The sequence below is a fragment of the Pseudophryne corroboree genome, chromosome 4, assembly GCF_028390025.1.
Source record: "Pseudophryne corroboree isolate aPseCor3 chromosome 4, aPseCor3.hap2, whole genome shotgun sequence".
NCBI classification, from domain to species: Eukaryota; Metazoa; Chordata; class Amphibia; order Anura; family Myobatrachidae; genus Pseudophryne; species Pseudophryne corroboree.
Genome location: NC_086447.1, coordinates 193,441,440 through 193,458,011, shown reverse-complemented (window position 1 = coordinate 193,458,011; position 16,572 = coordinate 193,441,440). Strand labels below are relative to the sequence as shown.

The window sequence follows — 16,572 nt, the reverse complement described above, 5'->3', positions numbered from 1 at the left end:
ACCAGCTACACATGACATGCCCCGCAGCAGTGCCAGCTACACATGATAGTGTTCACTTTTTAGGGCATGGTGCTGATCACAGGGAGGGCACATTTTTAAGTTAGGAGGGCAAAATGATGTACATACTGCTTGTTGTTCCCATACCTATATGTCAAAGAATGGACAGTGCGCGCCGAAGGCGCGCAGCAAAAATTAAGGGGAGTTACTTCGTGGGGAAGGTACGTGGCCACATAATAGTGGCAATTTGCATTACACCACACAGTAGTGCAGCTAATACACACTGCACCAGGTAGAACCTCCTATACACTTTGCGCCAGGCACAGCACTGAGACACATTGCCTAGCCACAGACGCCTAGCGGGAACACTACATGACACGCCCCCCAGCAGTGCCAGCTACACGCGACAAGCCCCCCACCAGTGCCAGCTACACGCGACAAGCCCCCCAGCAGTGCCAGCTACACGCGACATGCCCCCCAGCAGTGCCAGCTACACGCGACATGCCCCCCAGCAGTGCCAGCTACACGCGACATGCCCCCCAGCAGTGCCAGCTACACGCGACATGCCCCCCAGCAGTGCCAGCTACACGCGACATGCCCCCCAGCAGTGCCAGCTACACGCGACATGCCCCCCAGCAGTGCCAGCTACACGCGACATGCTCCCCAGCAGTGCCAGCTACACGCGACATGCCCCCCCCAGCAGTGCCAGCTACATAAATGGCCACAGAGTGCCAGATACATAAGTGCCCACACAGTGCCAGATATAAAAATGCCCACACAGTGCCAGATATGTCCCCACAGTGCCATATATAAAATTGCCCCCACAGTGCCAGATATGCCCCCACAGGGCCAGATACATAAATGCCCCCAGTGCCAGATACATAAATGCCCACACATTGCCAGATGCATAAATGCCCCCAGTGCCAGATGCATTATTGCCCCCCACAGTGTCAGATACATTAATGCCCCCAGTGCCAGATATGCCCCCACAGTGCCAGATATGCCCCCACAGTGCCAGATATGCCCCAGTGCCAGATATGCCCCAGTGCCAGATATGCCCCCACAGTGCCAGATAAATAAATGCCCCCCACAGTGCCAGATAAATAAGTGCCCCCACAGTGCAGATATACCCCCACAGTGCCAGATACATAAATACCCCCACAGTGCCAGATACATACATGCCCCCACAGTGCCAGATACATACATGCCCCCACAGTGCCAGATACATACATGCCCCCACAGTGCAGATACATAAATGCCCCCACAGCGCAGATATGCCCCCACAGTGCCAGAAATGCCCCCACAGTGCCAGATACATTAATGCCCCCTCACAGTGCACAGATAAATGCCCCCCCCCGCAGTGCCAGATAAATGAATGCCCCCCACAGTGCCAGATAAATGCCCCCACAGTGCCAGATACATAAATGCCCCCACAGTGCAAGATTCATAAATGCCCCCACAGTGCAGATATGACCCCACAGCGACAGATATGCCCCCACACTGTGCCAGTGCCCCCACAGTGCAGATATGCCCCCACACAGTGCCAGTGCCCCCACAGTGCAGATATGCCCCCACACAGTGCCAATGCCCCCACATAGTGCCAATGCCCCCACAGTGCAAGATTCATAAATGCCCCCACAGTGCAGATATGACCCCACAGCGACAGATATGCCCCCACACTGTGCCAGTGCCCCCACAGTGCAGATATGCCCCCACACAGTGCCAGTGCCCCCACAGTGCAGATATGCCCCCACACAGTGCCAATGCCCCCACATAGTGCCAGTGCCCCCACATAGTGCCAGTGCCCCCACACAGTGCCAGTGCCCCCACACACAGTGCCAGTGCCCGGCCCCGACGATCCCAACATACCTGCGGCGACGCTGGGAGGGGACGTGCTGCTGTTGAGCCTGAGGGCCACCGACTGTTCCCGGCCGCTTGGTGCGCGCTGCGCGGCGTCTGACGTCAGACGCCGGCGCCGCGCAGCGCAGCGCACAGTTTTGAAAGGCCGGGGACGGCGGGGAGAGCTGCCTGCAGTGTACAGGGCCGGCTCCAGGTAAGACTATGGCGGCGCCAGCGCGCGGCGCCCATTAAGGGTGGCGCCCCGCGCGGCCGCTCTAGTCGAACGTGCCTAGAGCCGGCCCTGGTTTGAATGACATCTTTGTCAGTTTTCTGGCATTTTAGAGCAAATGATCAGTTGTCATTTGCTCCTGTACATAACCAGATTTTTGTTGCAACCAGACAGTTTGGACAAGGATCTAGGTGTATGTCCAGCTTTACTTACACTACAGGAGACTCAGACGCTCCGTCGAGTCAGCTGCACACGTCGCTTCGTGTGAGGGCACCCTAAGGGAGATCTGATCTTTGGTGTGTGGTGGGGGGCTCTTTTAGAAAGGGGGGCCTGGGGGTACTTTCGCAGCCCCCTCCAATAGACAGTCTTTGTAAAGTGCATGATCACACTGCTGGGTGTTTCTGTGGTCATATACTTTGAGTTATCTGAAATATGAAATCTGGGGATTGCGGTTTGAGTGTTTGGAGAGCACTGAAGAAATAAAATCAGTTGATATGAATTTGCAGACATTGATTATGAGATCATGTAGTAATACCCAAATATTTTATTTAATGATTGACAGCTGAAGTTAATGTCTAAACATCATTTTGCGACTGTAGGGCTATTAAGGTCTGAAACTTCAGTTTTGTCATAAACAATTCTGTATCCTGCCAATTTACTATACTGCTCTATTTTTTCATAGAGATTTGGGTAGCAACTAAATGGATTGGTGAGTGTGAGTAAAACATTGCCGACATACAGTACAAGGTTAGAATTAAGTTATATTATTAGCTAGGGGTGAAAATATTAAGTTTAATATTATTTTATACAAAATAATTCCTTGCCTTTTACAGTTAAAGATTTTAAAGGGAATCAATGTATGGCCGTTGGCCGAAACTGTAGAGGAAGGATTATGGTAGAGATCTGAGATACTTTTATGGAAATGTCCTGTAAAAACATATTAATGCTAATGTCATGAACATGAATGAATAGTCATCCCAGTAGAAAGCCTTTTTGACATCTAGGTCTAAAACAATGGCAGGAGATTTATGGTGCTGGCTCATCTAGTATTGTTTGAGGCCTGATGACCAGGGACAAAACTGACTTTGGGTTAATGATTATGGGTAAGATATCTTATTTAGAACTAGTAATGGAGCCAGTATCTACTAGGTCATTTCAGACGCTTTACCACCTCTGTTCCCAGTCCTCTTCTGTCCCTTTGCTGCACAGCATGCAGGTGCCACAGCTCCTGTTGGGTCATCATGGATGAATGAATATATTTGCTTTAGTGTTGGTCGGAACAAAGGGAGCAACTTCCAGTACAGCATTGAAAAGGATAGTTCACTTTGATAAAGGTATACTGCAAGAAACCCTTCAGAATAAGGGGCTGACAAAGATTGAATTGTTTAGAAAGCTTGAGTGACTTCTTCAACTGTAATCTTAGGGGGTAATTAAAATGTTATCGCACCCTCGATCTCCCATTTAAAGTGATGGGAGATTATGGGGCAATATTCAAATGCCGCTTATCGCGCTGATCGCGTCCTTACACTTAATCACCTAGCACCTAAACCCGACTAAAGTAATGGGCACGAGCGTGAAAAGACCCGTTTGGGTGCCCAAATGGGTCTCTTTACGCATATTTCAGCTCGCTACCCCATGGGTAGCGAGCTGAAATTAACTTGTCGTGCCCATCCGCAGCAACATTTGAATACTGCCGGCAAGCGCGATAGCCCGCGGGAGGTGGGGGTCTGAGTTTTGAATCTCACCCTTAGTGTTAAGTTTAGATATGTATCAATGTTGGCTATTAATGGTTCAGTTGGTTTGAGGAAGCCAGGAATTGCTGTACAATGAGGCATAATAATCCGTCATTGTCGGTTTTGCTGGAGTCAGATGTTATGGGGCATTACTTGTGTTTGTCTGCTTTATCTGATTTCTCATAAAAAAAGTTGCTGAAGCCTTTTGAGGTCATTGACAGTTCTTTGGGAAAAATTAGTTATTAAAACTACTTGTAGAAATGTCAGTAGCGGATTTTTCTTATAATTCAAGGCAAGGTTGATGAGGATGCATTGAATGGTGGCTTATTGGCCTCCCACAAAGGGGAAACCAAAGTGTCCTCAAGTGAATTTAGCTTAAAAAGGACTCTTTGGCAGAAATGACTTGTATAATAATGGGATTACTGATGGATACATTAAGGCACCAGTAGAAGGAGTGTTGAATAGAAATGGCTAGATCTAGGGAGAAATAAGCAGCTGAATGGTCAGAACCTCAGTTACAGCAGACTGATACCAGCTGATGATATTTATTAGCCTACAAGCAGTAAAGAGCGCTCATGTGTTTGGTGTAATCCTTAGACATTAATGATGTATTGCGTGAGTTGTGTATTTGTAGAAGGGGACGCAGCTTCTTTGAGTTTCTACTTAGTGTGGCCAGTGTAGTGTATTTAAGGAGGAGATGTACTCAGAGAGAGATAAAGTGGAAAGAGATAAAGTACCCACCAACCTGGAAGACATTGCATGAATGAATCTGCCACTGTGCAATGGCTCTGGACAAAAAGGAAGCTTTATCATTCTTACAGTGAAGAACCAGAAAAAATGGCACCAGCATCTGCAAGGTAAGTAAATTCCAATGGTGCAGCCCATTATCTATACACCACTTCCCTGGGCTCTGAGACCTCTTTCTTTTGCTGATGGAATGAATGCTTCTAATTCTGGGGCCTGATTCTGATTGGTAAGGTATCACAGAGCCGCAGGGAAGCCTCTGTGCAGTACCATACAAATAAAATGAAAATGTAGCAGGAGGTGTCTGTAGGAGATAGTCGCCTCCTGCATGCATCTGCGAGATCTGAGTGCTGCATCTGAGGATGCAGCATTGTATCACTATTGTGACCATTTCAGTCACCTCAGTCTGCCTCCCCCTGCCTCTGCTAGGAGCGAAGACCAGCCGCCGCAGCAGCACCGTCAGCTCCCGCACCGACAGTCCCGGAGATCCTGCGCTGCGTGTAAATACCCGGACCCTGACAGACCATCATAGCATTGGCGTTTCTATAATTGGTGCAATGTGTGCAGTGCACATGGGCCCCTGGGTCTAGGGGGGCCCACACTGCACACCTTGCACCCATATTTTAATACTTATGTTTACCGAGTCCCACGTCGGGCACTGTAGCCGCTGCGAAGATCTCTTCCAAAAATGGCTGACGCACATGTGCAGTGGTAAAATTGGTCTCCCGAACATGGCGGGCCCCTCATCTGTTAAAACATCCCTGCATTGTAGCATTTCTCTGTAAGTCTGTGTAAGCCAGAGCTTACTTAGATGGCCATCAGAACTGGTCAGCTGGATCCAGGAAGTCTGTGTCCCAGCATGCCTGCAAAAGGGACCCGGTCACTGCCTCCACATTCAACAGCATGTTAGTCATGGCGCGAACAATGGGGGACTGTGAGCAATATGCGCAGAATGGGTCTTGTGCCTGCACAGAACCCCAAATATCGGATTCATATGTACACCAACAGGTTTGCATACATATCCGAATGAGGGCCACAGTTTGTGGGCTGAAAATAAGCATATAAATGTTATTGTAAAAATATGTATCATCATACAACCCATTAAGAACCTAGCAATCTGGGTGACCATTATGCAATAGGTAGCATCTATCCTTGTGTATCAATGCCTATTTCCCTATAGATTGTAAGCTTGCGAGCAGGGCCTTCCTACCTCTGTCTGTTTTTACCCAGTTTTGTTCTATTACTGTTGTTCTAATTGTAAAGCGCAACGGAATATGCTGCGCTATATAAGAAACTGTTAATAAATAAATAATAAATAAATGTTGAGTCATAAATATCTTAAACATCCAGCTAAAAATGTTTTGCTGTGCTGACCTTGCGTCAGGTGTACTAATGCATACTATTACTCCCAGAATAATGTAGAATGCTTTGTGACAGTGTATTGGTAGTAATAGTTACAATCAAATTACCAGAAAATACAGCAGGAGAGGTACAGTAAATCAGGGACGTGCAGTGAGGTAAATGGCTCAGCAGACACTGGCTAGCACCAAAGCCAGATTTACACACAATATATGAGCCTAAGGCAGAGGTTCTCAAACTCGGTCCTCGGGGGCCCACACAGTGCATGTTTTAAAAGGTCTCCTCACAGAATCGCAAGTGAAATAATTAGCTCCACCTGTGGACCTTTTAAAATGTGTCAGTGAGTAATTAATACACCTGTGCACCTGCTGGGTTACCTGCAAAACATGCACTGTGCATACCTCCCAACTTTTCCCTTCTGTAAAGAGGGACGCGCGCTCCCGGAAAGGGGCGTGGTCTACGGAAAGGGGGCATGGCTTCACGGGAGGACCCGCGATCGCGAGCCACGCCCCCATTTTCATCACTGAAGGGGCATGTCCAGCGCACTGTGAGCTTCTGGCATGCCCCCTCTCCCTCTGTCTCCAATGAATAGATGCTGTGCGCATGCGCACAGCGTCTATTCACCGCTGCTCTGCTAAGCAGGGCAGCGAGAGTCAGAGACTCCCAACTGCCCCCACCCCCCCCCCACTGCGGGACACTGCGGCCCACGGGTGGGACAGCGGGACAGTCCCCAAAAAACGGGACTGTCCCGCGAAACTCGGGACAGTTGGGAGGTATGACTGTGTGGGCTCCCGAGGACAGAGTTTGAGAACCTCTGGCCTAAGGGTTCATGTGGGCATTATACACAGGTGCAGCAGCATATACTGCTGGAAATTTGGCGAGGGTTGATCAGAGATGCGGAAAAGATAGGCAGTGGAGGCATAGACTTTTTACTCCAGAGTTTTGACTATAAAAACGATTATAATAATACAAAGAAGAGATTTCTAATATATTCTTTGTATTTTTCATATACTTTATATTGTCAAAACTCTGGCTTATACGTTAGTATGACAGGAAAGACTCTGCCTCACCTCACCGCACGTCACTAAATAAATATGCCCACAGCCAATCATAGGAGGCTAGCTAGTGCTTCAGGTATTGTAGCACACCACCCAGCCACCCCGATTCAGTCTGTCCTTTGCAAAACAGATGAAAAGAGAAGAGTACAACAGAGAGAAGAGGAAGATGAGAACAGGTGCCCCAAGGTGGTTCACACATGCACACAAAAACACCTGACAACCGGCGTAGGGGGCCAAACAGAAGTGGAAGAATCCAAATGCATAGGAAGGAATAGGGACTTGAGAATGGAAACCATGTGAAGATGGCGTTCATTCTCGCAATCAAATTCTAAAACTATGTACTTTGAAAATCGGATGAATGAGGTCCCCATACTAGTGTATGGGGAGCGTGATTTGCTGCTGGATGACAGGTAAGCAGCAGTTTTCTGTGAAATCTCCTGCGTTACCTGTTTAATGAATGGGGCAGCACCAAACTTTTACAAAAGTAGGTGAAAATTTATATTTTCATCTACTTAGGGATGATGAATAGGCCTCATTGTATAAAAATACTCACGTGAGAATTCTTTCCACAAAACTGCATATTAACAACCCTGGGTGATTCACATCCTGAGTCTCTGAGCCCTCAGACCTGCTGTGGTTGCAGCTGTGATGTCACCAATGGAGCTAGTGGCCAATCAGCGTTCCGCAAGTCTTTTAAAGTGCAGAGTGTAGTGATCCTTGGAGGGGAGATTTCTCCCCAGCATGCTGAGTAGCGCAGCTGTAAATCTCTGAACCACTGACGCTGCAGTATTGCAGGTCTTTGCTGAGGAATGAATGTATACTTTATGTAAATGTTCCAGTTCTTTTAAACATTAAAAATACTGCGTGGACAAAGGATCTATGAAAACTATAAAGCCAATTAGAGTTAGCTTGTCACATTGTGGATATTTGCATACCTCCCAACATGACCCTCTCCAGGAGGGACACAATGCTCTGCTCCTGGACTTCCCTCTTAATGTATGATTGCCATCACCTGTGCTGAAACACCTTTCTTATCTATTAACCTGTTCAAAACAGGTGCTGGCAATCATAAATTAAGAGGAAAGTCCAGAAGCAGAGCATTGTGTCCCTCCTGGAAAGGGTCATGTTGGGAGGTATGTATTTGCCATACGCAACTTCTTCTCATAACCCTTTATTTCTAGCTGCAGTTCTTGCCAAGGTGAAAAACACCTTCATTAAGTGTTTCATCAGCTCCCCTATCCTCACCTGATGCCACTTATATCTCCGCCTTCTCCAGGGACTCAGACAATGTGTTTAGAGGCACAGCAGTACAATATGGACAAAGGGCTTGTGGTTAACCCTTTGGCTGCCATAGTCACCAGTACAGATTTTGTCTCGACAATGTGTTACTACTGTGTTTACCTGTCACCTGCCCACAGTAGAGGCCTCCAGTATGCAGCCTGTTAAGTTGCTAGGAGCCTGCAATAGTGTGGGTTTAACAGTAACTACTAGGGTAGAAGCAGCAGCAGTAGCCGTAAGCTGTTTAGCTGCAACCCTGCCTCAGGGCCGACACGTGATGTGTGTCTGCCCTGCACTCTCCTACTCCTCCACTTACTTGACTACTCTCCTGGAATATCCAGGACACTCCCGACTTTCAGGCAGCTCCCCCAGAATCCCAGGAGCTTAGACCAGATCCCCAGAGCTCGCCCATTTCCCATGGAAGCATACTTGCCTATCTGACCCTCTCCATGAGGGAGAAAATGCTCTGTTCCTGGACTTTCCTGGTAATGTATGATTGCCATCACCTGTGGTGAGCTAGGTAATTGATAAGAAAGGTGTTTCACCACAGGTGATGGCAATCATACATCACCAGGAAAGTCCAGGAACAGAGCATTTTCTCCCTCATGGAGAGGGTCAGGTAGGCAAGTATGCATTGAAGTGGGCGGTCTATAGGGGCTCGGTGACATGATTTGAGCTGATCATGACTCTGTCCTTTACTGCACAATGCTGTGAATTGCGCATTTGTACAGCGGAGAGGGTGGAGCTGTAGTTATATGATTCACTGCACCATGTCCCTGTACCCCCCAACTGGGTCTCCCCCTCAGGCTTTGTGCTCCTACTGCTGCTGCTTCCTGTATTGGCAGGTGGGGGAGGCTGCATCATCAGATCCTTAGGCTGAGAATGTGGCTGAGTGACATCATAATCAAACACCATACTCCGAGTGTCACACTTGGAGGAACAGCAGCTGTCAGTCTCGCAGGTGAGAAGTTGCTGGCTGCTACTCCTTCAGGTCAGCTGCCGGAACTCCATGTGAGGGCACCACATGAGCATTAAAAACACTAGCTGAGCGACATTATGTCAATCATTCCCAGCCTGATTCTGCGGCAAATGCAAAGTGATGATATACTGTATGTGAATGTTCGGAGGTGCCATACTTACTACATAATGCTGCAGCATCTATGAGCGTCTCCTCGCATCTTCATGTGTATGCATGCTCTGCCCTGTGTTTTCCATCCACACTCGCACCGACCAATTGGCGCCAAAGGCCATCTGCAACAGGCATCTCACCTGTGTCTGCCTGCCTCAAACAAGCATGGAATTCGGGTTGAATGCCCACAACACCAATTATACTCCCACCAGACAAGCGTCTGCCCAGTTGCTGCCCAGAAATGCCCATTCCACAGCATACTGACTTTTTAATTCTCTCTCAGAGAAGCCCAGAGAGGAGACGAAGATGAGCACTCGGGGCAGGTATGGGCAGGTCTGGGCTATGTAGTCATTAGCATAAAAATGCCTTGAATCATAAGTGTGTCGGGCCAAAATAACACAACTATCATCATATTGACCTTGCCCCGTCCCAACAGACTTCTAGGTGTCCGGGGGAGAGTAGGTACATATGTCCCACAGACGGAGAGAAGCGGCCATGCACTGGATGGATGCAGACAGTAGCAGTTCTAGGCGCGGGCAAGCTGGGCGTGTGCCCGGAGCGCTGCGGCCTGAGGGCATTGCTACAGTCACCCCACAGGTGCACTTCGGCTGCAGCAGACGCCATGGGCGGTGTTGGTGCCCGCTGCAGCCGGCACCATTAAGGGAGAATAGTCAGACGCTAGAGGTCCTAATTGATCTCTAGTGTCTGGAGTAGCGCAGGGAGACAGATGCTACAGGTCAAGTGGGACCTCCAGTATCTGACTCTGGTTGTCTCCCTCGATGGTGTTGGGTTCAGCAGAGAAGAGGAGGCGGCAGCTTGGTGTGTCTGGAGCCTGGGGACCTGCTGCTTCTGGAGAGCTGGTGAGTACGACACACACACCTCCACCACACACACACACACCACCCCCTCCCCTCCCCCCCTCTCTCCTAAGAGGCTTTACCTGTCAGTGTGTATAAGGGTCTACCTGGTGCAATGTGTGTAAGGGGCTCTACCTGGCGTAATGTGTATAAGTGCCTCTACTTGTCGCAATGTGTATAAGGGTCTACCTGGTGCAATGTGTGTAAGGGGCTCTACCTGGCGTAATGTGTTTAAGGGCCTCTACTTGGCGTAATGTGTATAAGGGGCTCTGCTCTACTGTAGTTGTAGTTGTGTGTAAGGGACTCTAACATGGTATAAGGGGTACTACTGTGTGGTGTAATGTGAATTGGTACTATTCTGTGGCCACGCCCCTATTTTTTGCTGCGCGCCTACTAACTCTATTTTCCTTGGCAGGGGGGGCCCAAAGGAAACTTTCGCCCTGAGCGCCACAAGGTCTAGAACTGGCCCTGGATGCAGATCGGACCTGCATTTAGATCCAGTTCTTACCAGTGCACCTGAAAGGCAGTCACTTGTAGGTTACAGAGACATCATTGCAAAACTAATCCATGGGCAGGCAATGGTCCGAGCTGGCAGAAATGTTTCATAGTAAAGGTACAGACTGAGGTCAGAGATTCTAGAAAATTAAATGCAGGGTAATAAGAACAGCAAGGCACTAAATAATGCAGTAGCACAGTCACCTGTGGCTCAGACAACGAGCAGAAGTAAAACGAGGCTATATAAAAAGAATGCTGGTGAATATCAAAGAGCAGTGCCTGAAACGTGGTGTAATTACCCATTATTCTTAGCCCATGGGTGGCAGGGAGAGCCCCAGTACTTGCAGTGCAGGAAAAGGGCCAGCACCGTGTTTTTTTGTTACCTGCCCATTTGGTCCCCAGGCCCTGTAACACATTACGGCAGCAGAGTCCCCCTTGTACACATTGTGGCAGGCAGAGTCCCTTATTTACACATTGTGGCAGGCAGAGTCCCCTATTTACACATTGTGGCAGGCAGAGTCCCCATTTTACACATTACGGCAGGCAGAGCCCCCTTTTAATACATTACGGCAGGCAGAGTCCCCATTTTACACATTACGGCAGGCAGAGTCCCCTTTTTAAGCATTACGGCAGCAGAGGCCCCCTTTTTACACAAACATAGCGCACTCCTATATACTATATATATGACCTGTGCCAGTCAGCAACAATTTCCTTATAAACAAAGTTTTTCTCTAGGTGTAGAAATGTATGGCCTGTATTGTTTCTATTTTTTATGGTATCCCTTGTGTATAGCTCTGGCAGCCCTACGGTAAAACTTACACACAGTTCCTCCCAGTCAGCCACAGCCGGGGATCAGCGTGGACGCCCGGTAACAGCGCAGCGTTGAGGATACTAAGGCAGCAGCGGGCTCTTCTCTGCCTGTTTCTCTTGCTGACGGCAGCCCGAGTCTGCTTACTGTCACAAAGGCTGGACAGCGGCGGTGGCATTGTGTGGTTGGAGCCAGCTTACTGCAACATGATGGACAGCGGGACAGAGACTTAGCAGCAGCGTCGGGGGGGGGGGCAGCTCTCACAGGGGTCTCAGGTACCGCATCAGGGAGGAAACTTTGCAGTAGGGCACCACTCTCTTCTCCATCATGCTCCGGATAGCGGGCAGTTGCGTCCACACGGCAATTGCGCTGTGTGCAACGCCCCGACCGCCCACACCTAATTATGGTTCTGGTATATAGATACAGTAATATATCACATCACCATTAATTTGTATCATCCCTGTTCTGAGCTCAGCTTTCAGGTTTGAATCACACACATGAACTTATATTGTACACAAAGTTTACATACTCCTAGTATATTAAATACTTTAGAGGTTAATAACTCAAAGGAAACATTAAAGCTACAACAAATCAATCAGACCTTTGCTTTCATTGTACCTACACTATATTTATAATAGCAAATTGCTGATTGGCTGATGTAAGTTATTGTGTATTTACATTTTTGGAAAATGTTAATAATTAACTCTGTGCACAAAACACCTTTACATATGCTAGTTCCTAAAATGAGAGGGTTGTTAGTTTAAGTCTGAAGACCAGTATACCCCAAGGCTTTTGACAGATGTAAACCGGTTTTGAGACAGTGTTTGTCACCTTTAAGCTTTTTCTGTGTTGGATTTGAGTGTCATTCCTATTAGCCAATAGTATGGTAGTTGGATAGGGAATGCATTTTGTGTATGATATAGACAAGTTTCACGTAACAGTTTCTCTTTGTTCCAGAATCTTCTCTCTTACCTCCCATTTAGGTATTTCTTCTGTTTCAAGTTTTGGTTTTAGGTGATTGTTGATTTGGCTGCGTTGGCCTTGTTGGCAGTAGAGAATGGCAGTGTTTTCTGATTTATAAAGTGTTCATTGTTGTGGTTCTTTGTGAAAATAAATTATTTCCCTGCCCTACTTGGTAAGGTAACGCCATTTAAATTAGAGATGAGCGGGTTCGGTTCGTTGAGATCCGAACCCCCCCGAACTTCACCTATTTTACACGGTTCCGAGGCAGCCTTGGATCTTCCCGCCTTGCTCGGTTAACCCGAACGCGTCCGAACGTCATCATCCCGCTGTCGGATTCTCGCGAGATTCGTATTCTATATAAAGAGCCGTGCGTCGCCGCCATTTTCACTCGTGCATTAGAGATTGAATGGAGAGGACGTGGCTGCATTCTCTCCCTGAAAAGCTCCGTATCTGTGCTCAGTGTGCTGCAAATATCTGTGCTCAGTGTGCTGCAAATATCTGTGCTCAGTGTGCTGCAAATATCTACGTTCTCTGCCTGAAAACGCTCCGTATCTGTGCTCAGTGTGCTGCAAATATCTGTGCTCAGTGTGCTGCATTGTGGGGACCACCAGTATATAATTATAGTAGTACAGTACAGTAGGCCATTGCTGTATCTTGCAGCTCTGTGTCAAGTATACTATCCATATCTGTGCTGCATTATTGTGAGCAGTATATAGTAGGACAGTGCAGCATTTTGGTGACCAGTAGTATACATATAGTACAGTACAGTAGGCCATTGCTGTATCTTGCAGCTCTGTGTCACTTCTATGTAAAGTTCGGTTACCCAGGATACTCGGGCGCCTTAAGTAGTTTTTCAAAGGAAAAGCTGACAGCAGCAAAATGCGTCAGGTACACCAGGACCCAAGTTTGGACATCGTTGGAAGACCGAACCACCCCCATCCTAATCCAGATTACCATTTGTTTATGGAGGATTCTAATAGCAAGCTGAACCGACCATTTCTTCTCCACCGCATCGCATGAGGAGCTCATCATTTATACCTTGGAGCATCACAAACCTCTAGCGGTAATATACCATACAATATACCATACAATCGGACATTGCTTATCTCCTAAACTGCTTGAACTGGACACTTTACTCATTTTGGGGGACCATATAGGAACGGACTTTCCACTCTCCAATTCTTTTTGTCCACTTGGGTAACCTAACCAAAACATACAGTTTAATATTGCATGTTTTTTTATTTTCATTGCATTTTATGTTGCATGTTTATGGTGTATTCACCATGCTATTTTAGATATTTTAATATTAAAAAGTATTATTGATACATTTACATTATTGTTGGTACATCTTTGTCACTTCTAGTATCCTGATCAGTGCTCAATATCTGCTACATTGTAGTGACCAGTATGTATACTGTACTGTGCGACGTGTGTTATACACCTGGTGATTTTATACATCCTGTAATCTGTACTGAGCGATGTGTGAGATACACCTCGGGATTATACACCCTGTATACTGTACTGTGCGGCGTGTGATACACCTGGCGATTATACACCCTTTATACTGTACTGTGCAGCGTTTGTGATACACCTGGTGATTATACACCCTGTATACTGTACTGAGCGATGTGTGAGATACACCTGGTTATTATACACCCTATATACTGTACTGTGCGATGTGTGTGATACACCTGGTAATTAATTATACACCCTGTATACGGTACTGTGCGACGTGTGTTATACACCTGGTGATTATACATCCTGTAATCTGTACTGAGTGATGTGTAAAATACACCTGGGGATTATACACCCTATATACTGTACTGAGCGATGTGTGAGATACACCTGGGGATTATACACCCTATATACTGTACTGAGCGATGTGTGAGATACACCTGGGGATTATACACTCTATATACTGTACTGTGCGATGTGTGAGATACACATGGGGATTATACACCCTATATACTGTATTGAGCAATGTGTGAGATACACCTGGTGATTATACATCCTGTAATCTGTACTGAGCGATGTGTGAGATACATCTGGGGATTATACACCCTATATACTGTACTGTGCGATGTGTGAGATACACCTGGGGATTATACACCCTATATACTGTACTGAGCAATGTGTGAGATACACCTGGTGATTATACATCCTGTAATCTGTACTGAGTGATGTGTGAGATACACCTGGGGATTATACACCCTATATACTGTACTGAGCGATGTGTGAGATACACCTGGTGATTATACATCCTGTAATCTGTACTGAGTGATGTGTGATATACACCTGGGGATTATACACCCTATATACTGTACTGAGCGATGTGTGAGATACACCTGGGGATTAAACACCCTATATACCGTACTGTGCGATGTGTGAGATACACCTGGGGATTATACACCCTATATACTGTACTGTGCGATGTGTGAGATACACCTGGTGATTATACATCCTGTAATCTGTACTGAGCGATGTGTGAGATACACTTGGTAATATCTGTGCTCAGTGTGCTGTATTGTGGTGACCACCAGTATATTATAGTAGTACAGTACAGTAGGCCATTGCTGTATCTTACAGCTCCGTGTCAGACTCAGTTCTAGTATCCCGATCAGTGCTCAGTATCTGCTGCATTGTTGTGACCAGTATATAGTAGTACAGTGCATCATTATGGTGACCACCAGTATATAGTAGTACAGTACAGTAGGCCATTGCTGTATCTTGCAGTTCTGTGTCACTTCTAGTATCCTGATCAGTGCTTAATATCTCTGCTTAGTGTCAGTGCTGCATTGTGGTGATCGGTATACTACAGTACAATAGTCCAGTGCTGTTCTCGCTGCTCAGTGTCAGTTCTCCGTAGTATCATCAGTGATCAGTATAATCAGTTCTCAGTATAATCAGTGCGCTGTTAGACGTGTGCCCGTTTTCCGCCATTAGTGCAGTGGGATTTAGACAATTGATGAAGTTATTGTGTCCCCAGTACAAAATTCCATCTAGATTCCACTTCACTAGGCAGGCAATAGCGAGATTTTACCAATTAACATCAGTGATTTATAATTATTAATTACAGTGATCTTGCCAAATAATTCCAGTGATTTTGTCATTTTCTTCCAGTGATTTGGACCAATAATACCATTGATTAGAACGAATAATTCCAATGATTTTGTCATTTTCTTCCAGTGATTTGGACCAATACCATTGAATAGAACGAATAATTGCTGTGATATTGAGGTGTTTGTGTCGCTTAGCTTAGCCATCCAGCGACCACAGTGCACCTCTTTTTCTCTTTTCTTTGCATCATGTGCTGTTTGGGGACTATTTTTTTAAGTGCCATCCTGTCTGACACTTCCGTATATGTCCAGTGGTACTGCCATTTGATATAATTCCCTGCCATTTAATTTCAGTGATTATGTCATTTTCTTCCAGTGATTTGGACCAATACAGGTTGAGTATCCCATATCCAAATATTCCGAAATACGGAATATTCCGAAATACGGACTTTTTTGAGTGAGAGTGAGATAGTGAAACCTTTGTTTTCTGATGGCTCAATGTACACAAACTTTGTTTAATACACAAAGTTATTAAAAATATTGTATTAAATGACTTTCAGGCTGTGTGTATAAGGTGTATATGAAACATAAATGAATTGTGTGAATGTACACACACTTTGTTTAATGCACAAAGTTATAAAAAATATTGGCTAACATTACCTTCAGGCTGTGTGTATAAGGTGTATATGAAACATAAATGCATTCTGTGCTTAGATTTAGGTCCCATCGCCATGATATCTCATTATGGTATGCAATTATTCCAAAATACGGAAAAATCCCATATCCAAAATACCCCTGGTCCCGAGCATTTTGGATAAGGGAGACTCAACCTGTAATACCATTGATTACAACAAATAATTCCAGTGATTTTGTCATTTTCTTCCTGCGATTTGGACCAATAATAGCATTGATTAGAACGAATAATTCCAGTGATTTTGTCATTTTCTTCCAGTGATTTGGAGCAATAATACCATTGATTAGAACGAATAATTCCGTGATATTGAGGTGTTTGTGTCGCTTAGCTTAG

At 46.3% G+C, this 16,572-nt stretch overlaps 1 protein-coding gene across 1 annotated transcript in view; it reads right to left on the bottom strand.

Moving 5' to 3' along the window:
- GPC1 (glypican 1) overlaps window positions 1-7,596 on the bottom strand; it is a 312,763-nt gene extending 305,167 nt beyond the window's left edge. The window contains exon 1 of the mRNA XM_063915676.1: window positions 7,513-7,596. The gene's annotated coding sequence lies outside the window, so the exon portion shown is untranslated. The remainder of the gene's footprint in view (window positions 1-7,512) is intronic.
- Between the last annotated feature and the right edge of the window lie 8,976 nt (window positions 7,597-16,572).